Below are 18,135 nucleotides of genomic sequence, written 5' to 3'. Positions count from 1 at the left end.
TGAGAAATCAGCTGAGAATCGTATGGGTGCTCCCTTGAGGGTAATTAACTGTTTTTCTCTTGCTGCTTTTAATATTCTCTCTTTGTCTTTTGCCCTTGGCATTTTAATTATGGTGTGTCTTGGTGTGGTCCTCTTTGGATTCCTTTTGTTTGGGGTTCTGTGCACTTCCTGGACTTGTAAGTCTATTTCTTTCACCAGGTGGGGGAAGTTTTTGGTTATTATTTCTTCAAATGGGTTTTCAGTATCTTGCTCTCTCTCTTCTTCTGGCACCCCCATAATTCTGATGTTGGTATGCTTGCGGTTGTCCCAGAGGCTCCTTACACTATTTCCAAATATTTGGATTCTTTTTTCTTTTTGCTTTTCTGGTTGAGTGTTTTTTGCTTCTTTGTATTTCAAATCTTTGACTTGATTCTTGCGGTCCTCTAGTCTGCTGTTAGGTCTCTGTATAGTATTTTTTATTTCAGTCAGTGTATGTTTAATTTCTAGTTGGTCCTTTTTCATATCCTCGAGGGTCTTGCTAAATTTATTGACCTTTTCTAGGAAATTCTTGGAAAACCTTATAACCGTGGTTTTGAACTCTATATCCAGTCATTTGCTTTCCTCCATTTCTTTCATTTGTGATCTGTTTCTTTGTCTCCGCATTTTTGTTGCTTCCCTGAGTTGGTAGAGTAGCTTTGTTTGCTAGGTGTCCTAAGGGCTCATTGGCTCAGCCTCCCCAGTTACCTGAGGTGGACACTCTTGGTACACCCCTTTGTGGGCTGTGTGTACAGCCTTGTTGTAGTTAAGCCTTGATTGTTGTTGGTATCACTGGGAGGAATTGACCTCCAGGCCAATTGGCTGTGTGGATCAGCTATGTCTACGCTGGGAAATTTCTGTGCTGGAGACACCCTTATGAGACAAGATTTGCAAAATTGCAAAAGCCTCTGTGCTCAGCTTGGATGGGGCAGAGTCTCAGGGTGGAGCAGACAGCCTTGGCTTCCCATCAGCCCTGCCCTATGAGGCCCCTGGGTCTCAGTGTCCCTCGGTAATCGCTGCAGGCACCTCTGAGAGATAGCCACCCCAGAGTTCTGCCTGCTGCCAGACAGTCCAGTTTCTCCCCAAATGAGTCTGAGTTCCGAGAGTCTTGCCAGGAACTGGAGTTCAGAGCAGTCGGGAGCTTCCATCTCCCTCCTGCTTGAGAAAGCCAGCCACGCCCTCAGCAGTTAGTCCCTCTGCATGCATGCGCCTCTGGACCTCTGCCTTCCACAGCTCCCCTGAGTCTCAGTGTGCTTTTCTCTTTTCCTGACAGTCCAGATTCCCCCTGAATGAGTCTCGGTTCCCAGAGTCTTGCCTGGAACTGGAGTTCAGTGCAGTCAGGAGCTTCCTTCTCCCTTCTACTTGAGAAAGCCAGCCACGCACTCAGTCGCCAGTCCTCTCCGCTTGTGCGCATCTCCGTACCTCAGGCCTTTTGCAGCTCCTCTGAGTCTCAATGTGCTTTCCTCTTTCCTTCTAGTTGTAGAATTTCCACTTAGCCAGCTTTCCTGTGGTTCTGGATGGTGTCTGTTTTGTCTTTTAGTTGTAGTTTTGATATTGTTGTGTGAGGCAGCAGTTTAGGTGTTTACCTATGCCACCATCTTGGTTTCTCTCCTTATTTTTAATTTTTTTTAAACCTTTATTGTTGAGAGTATTAAATATGTCCCTCTTTTTCCCCCCATTGCCCTCCTCCACCCAGTTGCCACCCTGCTCCAGGCCTTCACCACCCTATTATCTGTGACATTGTTAATGCATATACAGTATGCATATAAGATCTTTGGTGAATTGCTTCCCTTTCCTCCCTCCCCCCTCTTTCCTCTGAGATTTGTCAGTCTGTTCCATGTTTCCATGCCTCTAGTTCTATTTTATTTTGTTCATTAGATTTCTTGTTCATTTATTTTAATATTAAATTGTTGATAGATATGTATTTTATTATTAATATTTTTACCTTTATTTTTCCTCCTCCTCCTCCTCCTCCTCCTCCTATTCCTTCTTCTTCCCCTTACTCTTCCTCTACTTCTTAAAGAATACCCATCAATATTTCATGTGATACATGAAATTTTCAAAGCTTGGGTAGGGCTGCTTTAGCTTTTTCTTGTCTCTGAAACTCTTTATCTGGCTTTCAATTCTAAATGATAGCATTGCTGAGTAGAATAATCTTGGTTTTATGTCCTTGCTATTCATCACTTTTAATATTTCTTGCTACTCCCTTCTGGCCTGCAAATTTTCTGTGGAGAAATTAGTTGACAATCATTTGGTGCTCCCTTGTAAGTAACTAACTGCTTTTCTCTTGCTGTTTTTAAGATTCTCTCTTCATCTTTAACCCTTGGCCTTTTAATCATGATGTGTCCTGCTGTGGACCTCTTTGGGTTTCTCTTGTTTGGGACTCTCTGTGCTTCCTATACTTGTAAATCTATTTCTTTCACCAGGTAGGGGAAGTTTTCTGTCATTATTTCTTCTAATAGGTTTTCAAAATCTTGCTCTCTCCCTGCTCCTTGTGGCACTCCCATGATGTAAATGTTGGTATGCTTTAACTTGTCTCAGAGGCTCCTTTACACTATCTTTATATTTTTTGTTTCATATTTTTCTTTTTGCTCTTCTGATTGTTGTTGTTTTTTTCTTCTTTATATTCCAAATCATTGATATGATTCTCAGAATCCTCTACTTTACTGCTGAATCCCTATAAATTATTCTTTATTTCAGTCAGTGTATGCTTAATTTCTGACTGGTCCTTTTTCATGTCTTTAAAATTCTCACTAAGTCTCTTGAAACTCTCATTAAGTCACTTGAAGCTCTCATTAAGATCCTTGAGCAACCTTGTTTTTAATTCTGTCTGTATCCAAGAGTTTGCTTTCTTCCATTTGTGACATGTTTCTTTGTCTCTGCATTTTGGTTGCCTCCCTGTGTTTGTTTCTATGTATTGGGTAGAGTTGCTAAGTCTCCTTGAGTTGATAGAGTGGCCTTGTGTAGTAAGTGTCCTGTAGGGCCCAGTGGCTCAGCCTCTGCAGTCACCTGAGCTGGGCACTCTAGATGTGTGCCTGTGTGGGCTATGTGCTCAGTCTTGTTTAGTTGAACCTTGATTGCTATTGGCGTCACTGAGAGGAATTGACCTCCAGTCCATTGGCTGTGAGGACCAGCTGGGATGGCAGTGGAAGAGTTGCTATGCAGGAGATACTCCTATAGAGCAGGACTTGCTTCAGTGGGGCTTTGATGCTCACTGAGTTTGCCCCTTGAGTGTGTTGCTTGTGGATGTGTAGAGTAGTAATCTGGTATGGCCTGTAGCTTTCTACCAGGTGCACGTGCTCTGGAGCCTCCTGGGAGGTGCAAAGTCAGCCACTACCTGGGGCCATCTAGAGGAGTTACAAAGTGATCTCCAGGTGGCTGCTCCTTGTATTGGGCTTAGAAGTGCCCAGGAAAGGCCAGGCTATGAAGCAAGGTAGTCAGGTGCTAGTGATGGGTGTTGGGCCTCTTATAGATAGGTATGGGGCACACTGAAGCCAGCTGATGCTTGTTTGGGAGATTTTAGAAAAGTCTGAAGCCTGAGCCAAAACAGGTCATTTTCAAAGCTTGGGTGGGGCTGCAAATTGGATGGAATAGAGTCTCAAGCACTCATAAGGGCAGATTGAATAGCGTGAGCCAGGCTGATAGAAACTCAGATATGGCTGCTAGCCAGTTCTACAATGTGGGAGGTCCCAGCATTGGAACAATGACCCCTGCAAACACCCCTGTCTGGGAGAAAGCCACTACTGAGTTCTTGCTCAATACCAGACAATCCAGTTCCTCCCCATTTGTCCCTGGTTCCCCCAATGCTGCCACCAAGCACTGGAATTCAGAGGAGCAGGCTGATGTAGGTTTGTGTGTGTGTGGAGGGGAGGGGCTTTAAGAGGAACTGCCTGGGTGCAGCAACCTCTTTGCCACTCAGCCATAATCCCTACTGGTTTTTATAGCCCAAAGTTACAGGGCTTCTCTTCCCAGCTCTGGAACCCTAAGCTGGGGGATCTGGTGTTGGTCTGGGATCCGTTACTTCTCATGGGAGACTTCTGCAGCAGAGATATCCCTTCCCATTAAAAACAAAACAAAACAAAACAAAAAAAACCCTCCACAACTGGATATCAGATGAGCCTGTTCTGTACCTCTGCCCCTCTGACTAGTCTCAATGTGCTTTCTTCTTTACTACTCTAGTTGAAGGATTTGCATTCAGCCAGATTTTAGGTGGTTCTGAATGATGGCTGCCCTGTATTTTAATTGTAATTTTAATGTGGTTGTAGGAGATGGCAAGTACTGGCATTTACTTACACCACCATCTTGGTTCTCCCTATCTCAGCACTGTTGGATAATGGGACTGTTTCCTAGAGAATTCCAACTACTCATGATATTGTCATACTAGTAGTGATTTTATACCTTTACAAAGAGGAAAAGTAAATATTATTCCATTTAGGTGACTTTAGGAAACCACATCTGAAAGCATAATTAGACTAGTCACTAACCTAAATAGAGGAAAGGCCAGGATGGGCAAATCATTGATTATAAATCAGGAGAGCAGGGGTAGATATCATTCCTTTTCTCAGAAGGTTAATTTTGAATAATGTCTCATTTCTGATCAATTTGTGAGCACTGCCTGAGTCAACTTATAGACTGTCTTCCTCTTTTGTTAATTGGTAATTGGGCAACCAAATCTAATAATTATAATCTAATTGTTACAATGGTTTATTATATTTTAAAGAACTCTATAATTTACAAAGTGAGTTTAAATGTACCAAGTCTGGACCTAGCCTATATAGTTCTTAGTGATTAACAATATTATTCTCACATTGCAGATAAATTCTCAAAAAGTCTAAAAAAATTGCCAAAGCTGAGTGAACTCTTGCTTTCGCATTCTGTGCTTTTTTTTTATTCAATATCCCAGACTGCCTCCCCTGTTTCATGGTAATGCAATAAAACACAGATTTAAAGCTGTAAAAAGACTTTCTTTTCTATTTTTTAAAGTTTTACCTTGAATAACTTCCTAGCCTTTTGGTCTATTGACATTAGGGTGTGAACTTATTATATCATTTGGAAAGAGTAACATGATTTAAAATAAATTCACTTAACTTAGTAGATTCAAAACATATTTGTTCTAATTTAATTCTAGACACTTGACTGACTAGGTGGCTTGAGGCATGGCAGTGAATCTTTAAGGTCTCATTAACTCACCTGTAACATAAGATTTAAAAATGCCAGTGGAGCAAAACTGTGGGAACAGTAAAAAGATCATTGGTTGCCAGGGGATAAGGAGAGATGTAGGGATGAATAGGCGGAGCAGAGGGAATATTTAGAGCAGTGAAACTATTCTGAATGATACTGTCAGGGCAGATACATGTCATTATACACTTGTCAAAATTCATAAAATGTACAAGACTAAGAGTTAGTCATAATATAAATTATGGACTTTGGGAGATGATGATAGGTCAATATAGGCTCATCAGTTATATAAAATGTTCCACTTTGGTGCAGGATTTTCATAGTAGGGGAGGCGGTATGCGTTAAGGGGCTGGAAATATATAGGAAATCTCTATATCTTCAGTTCAGTTTTGTTGTGAGCTTAAAACTCTTCTAAAAATAAATTATACATTAAAATCAGGATAATAAATTGAACAACTTTATACCATTAAATTAAAACCATAGAAAAAAAAAGAAAAAAAATAATGCTTAGTGTGCCTTTGTGAGAGGATTGTTGTGCAATTGAATAAGTAAATGAGAAAGTGCTTTATAATTATGAAATACTACTTCACTATCAGATTATTTTTATTTATCTTTTATTATTTAATAGAATAGGAATAGTAATAAAAAAGATGTTATGTGATATGTAGCCAAGATTTAAACTTCAGATTAAATCATTAGCGATTAGGTAACCTAAAAACTGAGTGAGAAGGAAAAACAAAGATGAAGTAATTACTGCAGACATTTTTTTTCCTTTCAATATACTTTCAGGAACATATTTACAATATTTCCATGAAAGCTGGCAATACAACATTAAATTACATTGCATTATAATGAATTTAATGCCAAGAACATGTTACTACATTAGTTTGTGTGGGAAAAGGGAGTTTATTTTATTTAATTACATTAATTAATTTATTTATTAGTCCTCACCCAAGGATATTTTTCCATTGATTTTTAGAGAGAGTAAAAGAGAGAGGGAAAAATAGAGAGAAATATCAATGTGAGAGAAACACATCAATTGGTTACCTCTTGCACATGCTCTGACAGGGCAGGGCTGGGGAGGAGCCTACAGTTGAGATATGTACCCTTGACTGGAATTGAACCCGGGACCCTTCGGTCAGTAGGCTGATGCTCTATCCAGTGAGCCAAACCAGCTAGGGTGGCAAAAGGGAGTTTAAATGTCAGATGGAATGAACATTGCTAAAAGTTAGCATTATAGTGGGGTGATTATCCTGGATGATCCAGGTAGGCTCCTGTAATCACAAAGGATCTTAAAGGTGGAAGAAGGAAGTGGGAGAACAAGAAACAGAAAATGGCAGCATGGAAGAATTTAACCCAAGATGCTGGCTTTGAAGGTGGAAGGAGGGGCTATGAGCCAAGGAGTATTGATAGATAGAAAAGGTAAGGCAGGAGGTCCCTACTTAGAGCCTCCAGAAGGTTGCAGCTCTGGTGACACCTTTATTTTAGCCCAGTGACACCCATTTCAGACATCTGACCTTCTTAACTGTGATATATAAGTGTGTGTTGTTTTAAACCACTAAGTTTGTTGTAAATTGTTGCAGCAGCAACCCTATCTAATAAAGATGGAATATGCAAATTGAGTGTAACTCCACAACAAAGATGGTGGCACCCACAGCAAATAAGGAGGGAATATGCAAATTGACGTGACAAGGCAAGAGGCGGAAAGGCAGCTCCAGGCTAGAGCGAAGGCAGAAAGGTGGCTCCGGGCCAGAGCGAAGGCGGTGCCGGCAGCCAGGGGAAGGAAGGCCTATTATTGCACGAATCTTCATGCATTGGGCCTCTAGTAGGAAAATAATACAATATGTTTAGCATAACAAGCAAAGAATATCACATATGGCTGGGGGAGGGGAAAATGAGCCATTTTGAAAAACACCCAGAGAACTCTGTTCTTAACTAGGCCTCCCTTCAATGGAAACTATCTTACCAGAGTCTAGCTATGTGGGTTTTTACTAGAGTCTAACAGATCTATGGAAATGGAAGTACCCAACTCCAGTCCCTGCAGCCTTCCTGTCTCCTATAAGGGTGGATGGCAGGGGCAGAGGAATGAAAAGTACTTATTAAGGTTGCAGCCCAGAGGCATAGGCTCAGTAAAAGACTGAGACTTAATCATAGGAATATTGAGTGCTTCCTTTCTTACTATATCTCACCACCACTTCCTTATGGCTCCTGTGTAATAACAGCTTCATAGAACTGAAATATCCAGGATCCTATCCGAGGATTCTCTATGGAAACCCAAAGATAACAGGTGATGCATGAACTAGGACACCATAGGAAAGGTTAGCCTGCCTTACCTGCAACTATATCACAAATTAGCAAATTTGGGTACTTAGGTGTCAAATTGTAAAAAAAAAAAAAAAAAATGAATTTTTGTCTGTTGCTCAATGAAAATAAACATAGAGCTGCAAGGACTCACTTTGAAAAGATTAAGGATTTTCCTGGCTTAGCAACCTCTTTAAAATTTTTAAGTTCCAAGAATGATAACATTTGCATTTATTGGCTCATCCTTCATTTCATTTTTAACACCTACCATGGACTAAACACTGGCATTGCTGTAGAGACCACAACAGCTCAATTCCTGTCCTCATGGAGATTGCATTATAGCTGGGGAAACTGATGACAGGCAAATAATTGGGTAAGACATGTAGTGTGTTAGGTGGAAATAAATTCTATAAAATATATTGGGGGAAATAAGAGTGGGTTTGCAATTTCAAGTAGGATGTCCAAGAAAGGTCTTGAAAAGGTGTTATTTAAGGACAGGTCTGGAATGTAGATTCATGTCAATTAAAGAGTTACAGAGATATAGGTGAAATATTCATTTCTTAATTCAAAATATTTGTGAGTGCCTAGGATGTGTAAGACCCTTAGTACTTCAGAGGAACACAGAACTACCAAAGGCAAGAGAAGGATTTCTAAACACCCAGGGCTTATAACCTGTCAGGACATATCATTAGAATATTGCAATAGAGATTTTAAAAAAGGTACAAATACAAAAGGTATTTTGTGTGTATCTAAATAAAATAATTTATATAAAGTATAAGGAAATATAATTTTGACTTCTCTGATTCGCTCTAAACTCCTAAAACCAGTATTAGTGGTCCCACACTTTAATTATTTTTCAATATGATGATCTCAAGAGATATCTTATTCCTCTTCTGTTGAACATTTGTGTGTTGAGTATTTCATTTGTTTTCTATTCACCTCCAATTTGCCAGTGAACCTTTAGCTGACATTTGTTAAAGTTCACTAAATTTGGAAAAGATCTCAGGGATTAGGAAGTGTCATATCTAATTCTTTGTTAAAAACAGTTGAGGTGCTGGGTGAAAAAGGATTAAATGACAGCAAAAAAAAAAAATACGCAACAAAATAAAACAATGGGTCAGAAAGAAAGCCTCATTTAAGATCCATTTAATGGAGATTAAACAGAGAATTTGGCATAAATTCTGGATCACATTAAAACCCTTGCAGAAAAGAATTATTCCTTGCATAAGAATAAGCATTGGAGAGTTTATATTTCATTAACCTGTTGAATCTTATAAAAGGTCAGAAGCAGAAATAATATTAAAAACCATAAAAAGAATTCAGTAGAGACAATGTACTTAATTCCCAAATTATAAGCTTACACACTAAGTCTAGGCCAGAGGCAAACTATCTTAGAATATATAAGTAATTTGAAAATCAGAATTAAAATACTATACAGTAGTTTTATTTATTTTAAATTAATATAGTTGCTTATTTAGGACATTTGAAGCCTTTTTAAGATCCATTAAGGCAATATTTAATAATGTCTTGAAAGTTTCACCTTGCTGATTTTCAGGGGAAAAATTTTTTTTAAATATTTTTTATTGAATTTTTTACAGAGATAGGAAGGGAAAGGGATAGACAGTTAGAAACATCGATGAAAGAGAAACATCGATCAGCTGCCTCCTGCACACCCCCTACTGGGGATGTGCCCGCAACCAAGGTACATGCCTTTGACTGGAATCGAACCTGGGACCCTTTAGCCTGCAGTCCGACGCTCTATCCACTGAGCCAAACCAGTTAGGGCCAGGGGAAAAATTTTTAAAGGTGATTTGAAAATATGAATGTCATTTTTAAAGGTCTAATTTACATTTGAAACTTTCCCAATAGAGACATTATGAGAATTTTGTTCAACAACACAACACTTAATATATTTTCTTCATAATAAGTGTTGAATATGTATGAATATCTGACTGTGCAACTTCCTACTAATTATATTGATTTTTTAATTGTAGGGAATAACTTCAGTATATTTTTCTTATGATAGTATTTTTTTTTAATTCAAAATCTTTGTCATGTCCTCTTTCCCTTTTTTCATACCCCATTATTCTCAGTGTCATCCTAATTATTTTAGCTACTCTGCATTTGTTAAAGTTTCCAAACCTTCACCAAATTTTTAGCACTTTCTCTGTACATCACCCTTTTTGTAGATTGAGGTTCCTTCATGACTAGTACCTAGTAAGTAGATCAAGGTGCTTTCTTCTTTCTTGACCTGAAAGGATAATCTCAATAATTGTACCCAAATCAGTGTTAACTTTTTTTTTTGACAGCCACATTGTTCATATCCAAAAAATAAAAAAAAATAATAAAATAAAATTTAAAGACAGAAAATCTCTTAATTCTCCTCCTTTCAAAATTGTTTGATTATGTATACTTGTGTATGTATTTGGACAGAGATAAGAGGGATAGAGTAGAGCAAGAAAGAAAAGAGACTGACTTCTTTTATTTCATCAGTTTTTCTCCAATGTTTCATGTAAACACCTTCTAAATAATTGCATTATTTCTCTATTTCTTGAATAGAAGTCAGTGAAAATATTTAAAAAGCTTCTTTTGTAATTTTGGAACAATTAATACATTAGAGATGAATTCCATAAACTAATCAATATAGAGTGACACATTAGTTTGAAAGAAAACAATTGGTTAAAAAGTGAGAGTAATATGTAATGCTTACAATTTCATATCAGGATATTAAGCAAAACTTCTTCAAGGTTTATTTATATTTCATTTTTTAGAGCTCAATTAGAGTAAACTATGTCTTTGGCAGACAGAAGTTTTTTTGTTGAAAAGATGGAAGGAACCTCAAGTTAGAGGCCATTTTTACAGTGACAATAAGCAGCACTAGAAAGAAAACTGTAATAAAACGCCCCCCTTTTGTTATCATTGTAATCCGCTAGTAATATTAATAAAGGAAACAAAGCAAAGGGAAGTCAGACATCATAAGCACAGTCACCTGGGAAGCTTCACCAGGAAGCTATAGATTCACACAGCACTGTTCCTCCAAGGGATTAACACCCTACTTTCCCCATCTGGTACTGGGTTGTAGCGGGGAGAAGGGAGAGAAGGCATATGTGCAGTAAAAGTTGGGGTGGTACAGGGGAGGTGCTTGCCTGTCAGTCTAGCCTTGAGGACAGTGGATTTGCTAGGGGGTGGACCTCATTAGAAGAGCATGAAATTTCCAAAAGTGAATTGGTTTATTTGAAGAAGCTTCTGGTTAAAATCCCCAGACAGAGAATTCTCATGCTTTTGCTCCATGACCCACACACTCTGGTGAGTTCGCCTGTTCTCTTCCATGGCCATGTGGCCTTTAGGCAGCTGCTTGCCCATGGCCATGCAGACCCCACGCCCAATGGACTGCATCTGGGAACACAAGCTAAGCTTTCCAGATGCTGGGTTGGCCTGTACTTTAATCAGGAGCAGAAATTCTGGGCAGTGGCCTTACATTGGTCCTGCTGAAGGCAAGATTGAGCTTTTTCCATGGTGGGACGGATAGAGATGGGACCTTGGAGAAGAACCCTCTTAATTTTGCATCATCAATAAAGCTTTCCAAGACCCCATTCTCCAATGGGGGCCTCTTGACACCCCAAGAACTCCACTTCACTGAAAACACTTTTGCTTTAGATATATTAATTTATACTAATTTTCATATGTTGTATATCACTATGCAGGTTTGAGCAATTACTTATTTGTTTGACTAAAATTTGTTTACTTAGAAACATAATATTGCATGAAATTATTTAATTTTCAATAGCTTAGTTACTCACAATTCAATAATTTTTAAATTATATTTTCCAATTTTTTGTTTTCCTTTAACTTTCCTGTATTATAAATGTCATTTAAAAATCTCCTCATTCTGTGAGATTTTAATTACCTTTCTACTGTAAAGAGTAAAGCTTAAGGAACATTGTACTTTGCCCAGAGAGAATTCCTTTCTTATGTTTTGAATAGCATCTTCTTGCTTTGAGGAATTGCTTCCCACTTCAAGCTCACAATATTGTCTCATCTCTCTACCCACCAGGATTGGCCAAGGCATTAGCTTGTCACTCGGGGGAGGTCAGTCATAGCACTTGGCCATCTGGCCATAAACATAAATTTAGGAGATAGTGATTTGAACCAAGTTATTCAATTCTTATATGGGATATAATCTTTTAAACTTCACACTTGACCGTAAAAGTGCCTTTCCTTTTTATTGATAAAACTCAAGAAGTGAGCCCAAAGCTTCCCTGTCTCCCAATTTTTGAAGAATCTCTATTTTAAGATTTTATGTTTAAGAGAACAAGGCACACAGAGTAAAGAAGAGAAAACAGAAAAAAGTGCCGGCTTGTAATTCCATCAACTCTGCCTATATATCACTGTGCTTCCTAATTATGTAAACTCTTTTTGCCTAAGGTTGTTCAAGTTGAATTTCTGACTCTAGAAATAAAAAAAAAAGTTCTTAATAAGGCAGTTAACCAAACAAAAATGTCACTTATTCACTCATCTAAACAAAAGCCAATGTGACAGTTGGAAGGGAACACATATTTAGAAAGTATCCATAATCTTTTTCTTCTTGTTAATCTGTTTCCCAAGCCAGCAGCACCTACAATTTGAGAATAGTGAGGAGAATGCTTCCCACATCAAGAAAGATACTCTCTTTAGCAACCCTAGTGTCATTGACAGTTTTGCAAATATTTAGATACTGAGGATAGACATCACTGTGTCTTGCTACAAAATTTATTTCAAGCTTCTAAGAAGCCAAACTTGGTAAAGAAAAGGCAATTGCTTAAAGAGAATGAGATTGGTAGAAAGAATATGACAATGAAAGAAAACAGATTAGGAAATGCTTCTTGTACTGACGCAGGTACCGACAGAGAGAAGCTGAAGGACATTTGCAATGCTTCATACTCTCCAATATTCTCTTTACTATTGGATTAATGCCTAGTTAACTTGGTGGCATAGATTCATTAGAATCATTGGCTCTAAAACTACCAATAGCAATCTCTGTATATTCTTCACTTGTCTGTATGAACTCATATTTTATTAAGTAGTATTAACGTATTTATTTAATATTCTATTCTCAACCATTCTTTCCCTCTAACTAAACAATGTATCTTCTGTAAATAAAAATATGTTTCACTGCAAAACCGTTTTCTCAATGTGAGTGACCTTTCTAATTCAAAGTTCTAATGTTAGGTTCTATTTAATCGTTGGAGACAACTGTGGATGTTTTTCTATTCCCCTTTTCAGTATTATTTTTTGTTAATGGTAATTTTCCCATAAAATACTGTTCTGATAAATTATAACTGTTACTATAAAACCAATAATGACACATCTAATATCACAAACTATATCAAGACTCATAACTTCTGCTCCAGCAATCCTACAGATAAGAGAATGGTCATGTTAGTTAATTTCAATTACCAAGAGTCTGATTTTAAAGTGTGTTTGTAAAAGCAAAGAGAAAACACCTACTTTCTTTTTAGGAAAGTATTCAGAATGATACTTAGCATAGGCAAGTGGCATTTTAAAACCTTCCTATTCCCTGTCAGAATTTTCATTGTTACTTATATCCATGAATAGTCTAACCACCACATTAATAAAAATCCCAAATAGATGCACTTTGTTAGCTTTGCTCTACCTTAATTTTCTTTCTATAATAGTAAAACGAGTAAGGAAAAATGGGGAGTAGCCAAACAGAGGGCTGTGAATATAAGTACTTGGGATACTGACAGTCTTGAAGACACTAAGCATTAGGTTCTCCACAGAAAAGGTGTGAATTCTGAGAACAAAGGAAATATTTAAATAGCACAAACTTTAAGAGATTTTCAGTTGGATCTTATGGTTTTTGTATTAGTAAAATAATATACATTTGGATGCTGAAAAGTTTTGGATATCATTTGAAGCATGTTCACAAGTACAAGGTGGGATATTAGAGAAATATCAGAGATGATCTGAGATGTTTGTGAGACAGTGATTGAGACAGGTTGATTTGAAGAGTGAATATAGCAGATGGAGATGATAAATAGGGATGATAAACAAGTAGCAATACCTGGCCTTTTATCACTCAAGGATATTCCTGCTTCTATATCATGCAGGTGCGCGCACACACACAGTTTTCAAGCCAATGAATTACACTTTCAGCATTAGCTATATTCTTATAGAAATGCCTTAGGTTCCTTAAGCGGTCATTTAGGATTCCAGGGCAGGATTTCAATAAAAAGTAAGCTGTAGTGTGTGTAGTGTGAAGGAAATCATAGGCTTCACCAACGCTCAAAGGACACTACAAAATCTATTTCGAGCTTCCAGGAAGCCAGACTTGGTAAAGAAAAGGCAATTGTTAAAGAGAATGAAATTGGTAAAAGAAAGGGGAGTTGGCCAGTGAGGAGTATGCCAATGAAGGTAAAGGGAATAAGGAAAACTGGGGGGTAGCAACACAAAAACAGAGAGCTGTGAATATAAGTACTCGGGACAGGGACAGGTCCTCCACAGAAAAGGTGTGAATTCTAAGAGCAAAGAAAATATTTAAATAGCACAGACTTCATGAGCTTTTCAGTTGGATCTTATGGTTTTTGTATGAGTAAAATGATACACAGGTGGGGCCTGCACACTTGCTGAACCTGACGGAAGCTGCCTTTGCATCTATCCTTCTGGTTTCTGGTTATAAATGGCTTTATTTTAATTTAACTTTGCATTTTTCTGTGTGTTTTTTTTTTTTCACTTTACTTTTTTTTTTCTTCTTCAAGTTTCCCTGATGTCTGATCTAATTAATATGGACTGGATTCTCATATTGGCTAATGCATTTAATCTGCTGCAACATATTGTTCTTTTTTTAAAAAATTCTCACCCAAGGATATGGTTTTTCATTGATGACAGAGAGAGAGAGACAGAGAGAGAGAGAGAGAGAGAGAGAGAGAGAGAGAGAGAGAGAGAGAGAGAGAGAGAAAAGAAGAAGAAGGGAGAGAGAGAAGAAGGGAGAGAGAGAAACATCTATATAAGAGAGGAACATTGATCAGTTGCTTCCTGGGGAACTAGCCTGCAGCCTGGGTATGTGTCCTGACTGGGAATAGAACCTGCAATCCTTCAGTGCATGGGACGGCACTCTAATCCACTGAGCCACACTGGTCAGGGCAATATATTATTATTTTTTACTTTTTATTGAATTTATTGGGGTGTGACATTGGTTAACAAAATTATACAGGCTTCAGGTGCACAATCCCACAACACATCATCTGTAGAATGTATTGCTTGTTCACTGCCCCAAGTCAAGTCTCCATCCATCACCATTTATTCCCCCTATACCCTCCTCCACCTCCCCCACTCTAGCAATCACCACACTTTTGTTCTGGACCTTGAGTTTTTCTCTTTGTTTTCTTTTTTACTCAATACCCCAACCCCAACTCAGCCCCTGACCCTACAGCTGTCAGCCTGCTATCTATGAGTCTGTCTCTATTTTGCTTGTTATTTTTTTTAACATATTTTATTGATTTTTTACAGAGAGGAAGGGAGAGGGATCGAGAGTTAGAAACATCAGTGAGAGAGAAACATCAATCAGCTTCCTCTTGCACATCCCCCCACTGGGGATATGCCTGCAACCAAGGTACATATCCTTGACCAGAATCGAACCTGGGACCTTTCAGTCCTCAGGCCGATGCTCTATCCACTGAGCCAAACCGTTTAGGGCTATTATTTTTATTTAATTAAAAAAATACTTGTCTGAAGATTTATTTAAGTTAGAATCACTTTATACTCTTTGTATCCTAGGACTATTTGCTCCAGTGGTATCTCTGCATGTCAGGCATAAACTTGTAACTTACCAGAAAAGTTTCACTGTCTGTGGTATTGTTATTTTGTTTTTGTAATTGTTTATTTTTCATTTCCTAATAGGAAAAATGACCCATGGTGCAATAATGAAATAACACATTCTATACTTTCTTATGTTAAGAGTTGAAAAAAAAAAGTGCATGTTTGATCCAAGCAATATGGTGTAATATTTGCCTTGACATTTTAAAGAGAAGGACAAAAATTCATTTTGAAAAGTTTTGACTTGGCTTTGATAAAGTGGCACCTTCAGATAATTTATAAATTAGATAAAGTGGTGTAGCTGCTCAGAGCCTAGATTAGAAACAAATTTGTTCTAAAATGACATTCTCACGCCTCCATTTGGTCTGTGTGGTCTTCAGACTTCTAACTTGGCTATTTTTAGTAGCTTATTCTTTCTAATCATGTTTGTTTTTTGTGTGATGTGGGCATGGAAGGAAGAAAGCAAGTAAAATAAAAATTAGCATAAAATAATAGCAAGAATGCTTAAAAAGCATGTAGTTGTTAAACAAAGGCTTAACTTTATGTCACAGGTTAGCAGTAGAGGCTCTGGAGGGTAGGGTAGGACAGGGGCCTCAAAAATAAGCAAAAAGATGACCTATGGCAAGTTATATAGGGTGTCCCAAAAATATAGGTACACACACTCTGAATCATTATAAAGGCAAAATTTGAGCTATCAGCTGTTAAAGTGTATATACATTTTTGGTGACACCCTGTGTATGCTGAGTTTTCCTTATATGTAAAGTAGGAATAATAATAGTATCTGTCACAAGGATGAAGTGACAATATAATGATTGCTCAATATGTGTAATCATCCTCATATATTTATTGTAAAAAAATTTCTGTAGATTGAACAGCATGGTTAAATTTAGGTTGGCACAGTGATAGAATACAGATGAATAAGTGCATTGTAATATTTTTGATGAATCTCATAATATTGTTCTAATTCTGTTCCCAAGAAAATGTGGCATTTATAAAATTTTAACATGTAGTTTTATTTCACGAATTCAAAATAAATGAGAGATTAAATAAATCTATATTTTCCAAACATCAGCAATCTGTAACAGTTTTGGAAAATTGTCTAAACATAGCATTCTTATCTTATCAGAAAACTATATCTCTCTCAAAAAATATGAAATTTTCACTACTGATATTCTAATTAAATATGGTCTACATTATTGCAATGCCTTTCTAATACTACCTTCAAGAGAGCAAGAACCTTTTCTGTTTTAAACTGCTCTGTTCTTATGGCTCAGAATTGCTTATTTTATTGTAGATATAGGTTTATAAGTATTTGTTATTGAGCAAAAAGTCACTTAAATGCTTCTAGCCTTTGCAGTTTATATGAGGCCATGGAATGAGATCACCATGGACCTTAGTGCCTAAATTATTAGTATTCAAGGCTCCACTGGTCTAAGTGCTGCAATGACCTCCTGGTGATTTGTGAAGTGTCCCAGAGCTTGTTTCATGTGTTTCTAACAACACATTTGTCATGTTGTTCTGCGCTGGACTCCCATTTTCCTGGCTTTACCGCTGTGTTGGCTGTCACACAAGATGTCAGTGCTTTGCTGGGCACAGCAGTTTTCACGATGACTGTCTCTCCAGATGGGCAGTGAGGCAATGCCTTCCCTTTGTGTCTCCATCATTTCCTTGTGCACTCAATACAGAGTTTACTTTAACTGAATTATATGTCTAAAGCCAGTTGTGGTTATTAACTTCTCCATAATTTCTGAGAGCACAACTAAGCCTAAAGTGTAACTTCTAACACTGGTTGAACAAACCTTTAAGGGAAAGCACAAAACACAGAGCAGCATAATGCCTGCCCTGCACCGAGGGCTGGGTTTCTCAACAGCCGTGGTCTTGACCTTTTGGACTGGCTATCCTTTAAGAGGTGGCTGCTCTGTGTGTGGTAGGACATTTAGCAGCATCCCTGGCCTTCCAAGTCATGGCAGTAAAAAGTGTCTCCAGACATTGCCAAACACCTCTTTGGGGCAAATCCCTGGTTGAGGTCCCCTAATTTAGGGGATGTGGACCAGCTTACTATCAACCCTAGAAATACACCAAGGCATCACGTACCTAAGAATCCAGACAAGACTAACGATTACCACCTGGTAATTTTTGCTGCCGGAGGAGTAGCCTCTTCCCAAAGTATGGACCCTTGTGCTGTCCAAGTCACTCCCTTCTCAGAATCCATCTCAGAATGTGGTACAGGGATTCTTGGGACTGCAGGACCCTTGGGCAGTAATTCTTTTCAGTCATGTTTCAAGTTCCTGAAACAACTGCTCAAAGTAGCAATTTGTAGCTCAGTAAACATGTAATAAAGGTATTCACCTAGTTGACATTACTAAACACAGCAGTTCTCTGTTTCTTTCATAGAATGCAGTCTGCCATGAAACGTGGGCAGATTCGTGCTATGGAGTGACTGAAATAATAGTTTCTACTGGGTGTTTTTGTTTGTTTGTTTTTCCCTCAGAACCAAAGGACTGACAACACAAATAAAAATCCAAGTCTTAGCCTTAGGAGGCAGAACCTGCTTGCACATTTTTATATGACATTCTTCTACCTTCCGGTAATCTGAAATTCTAGCCTCCAAAGCAATGCTTTGTTACATAAATGGCACCTTTTAACATTCTGAGAAAGCTCCATTTATTTAAAAGGTGTTCTAATGATCTTCCCAGAAAGACAACACAAGTAAAATTTCCTTTGTTAGTATTTCCAGTGTCATGATAAATTCCATGTGAATATTATTCTAAATTGGGTTTATTTTGAAGTTCCAAAATTGGGTTTGAATGCTTATACTACTTGACT

At 37.9% G+C, this 18,135-nt stretch overlaps 1 protein-coding gene across 1 annotated transcript in view; it reads left to right on the top strand.

Moving 5' to 3' along the window:
• NEGR1 (neuronal growth regulator 1) overlaps nt 1-18,135 on the top strand; it is a 917,357-nt gene that overhangs the window by 99,983 nt on the left and 799,239 nt on the right. The gene's annotated exons all lie outside the window — the stretch shown is intronic.

Source organism: Plecotus auritus, assembly GCF_963455305.1.
Source record: "Plecotus auritus genome assembly, chromosome: 2".
Classification (NCBI taxonomy): Eukaryota; Metazoa; Chordata; class Mammalia; order Chiroptera; family Vespertilionidae; genus Plecotus; species Plecotus auritus.
Note: the sequence above shows the minus strand (reverse complement) of the source record. Positions and strands in the feature narration are given on the sequence as shown.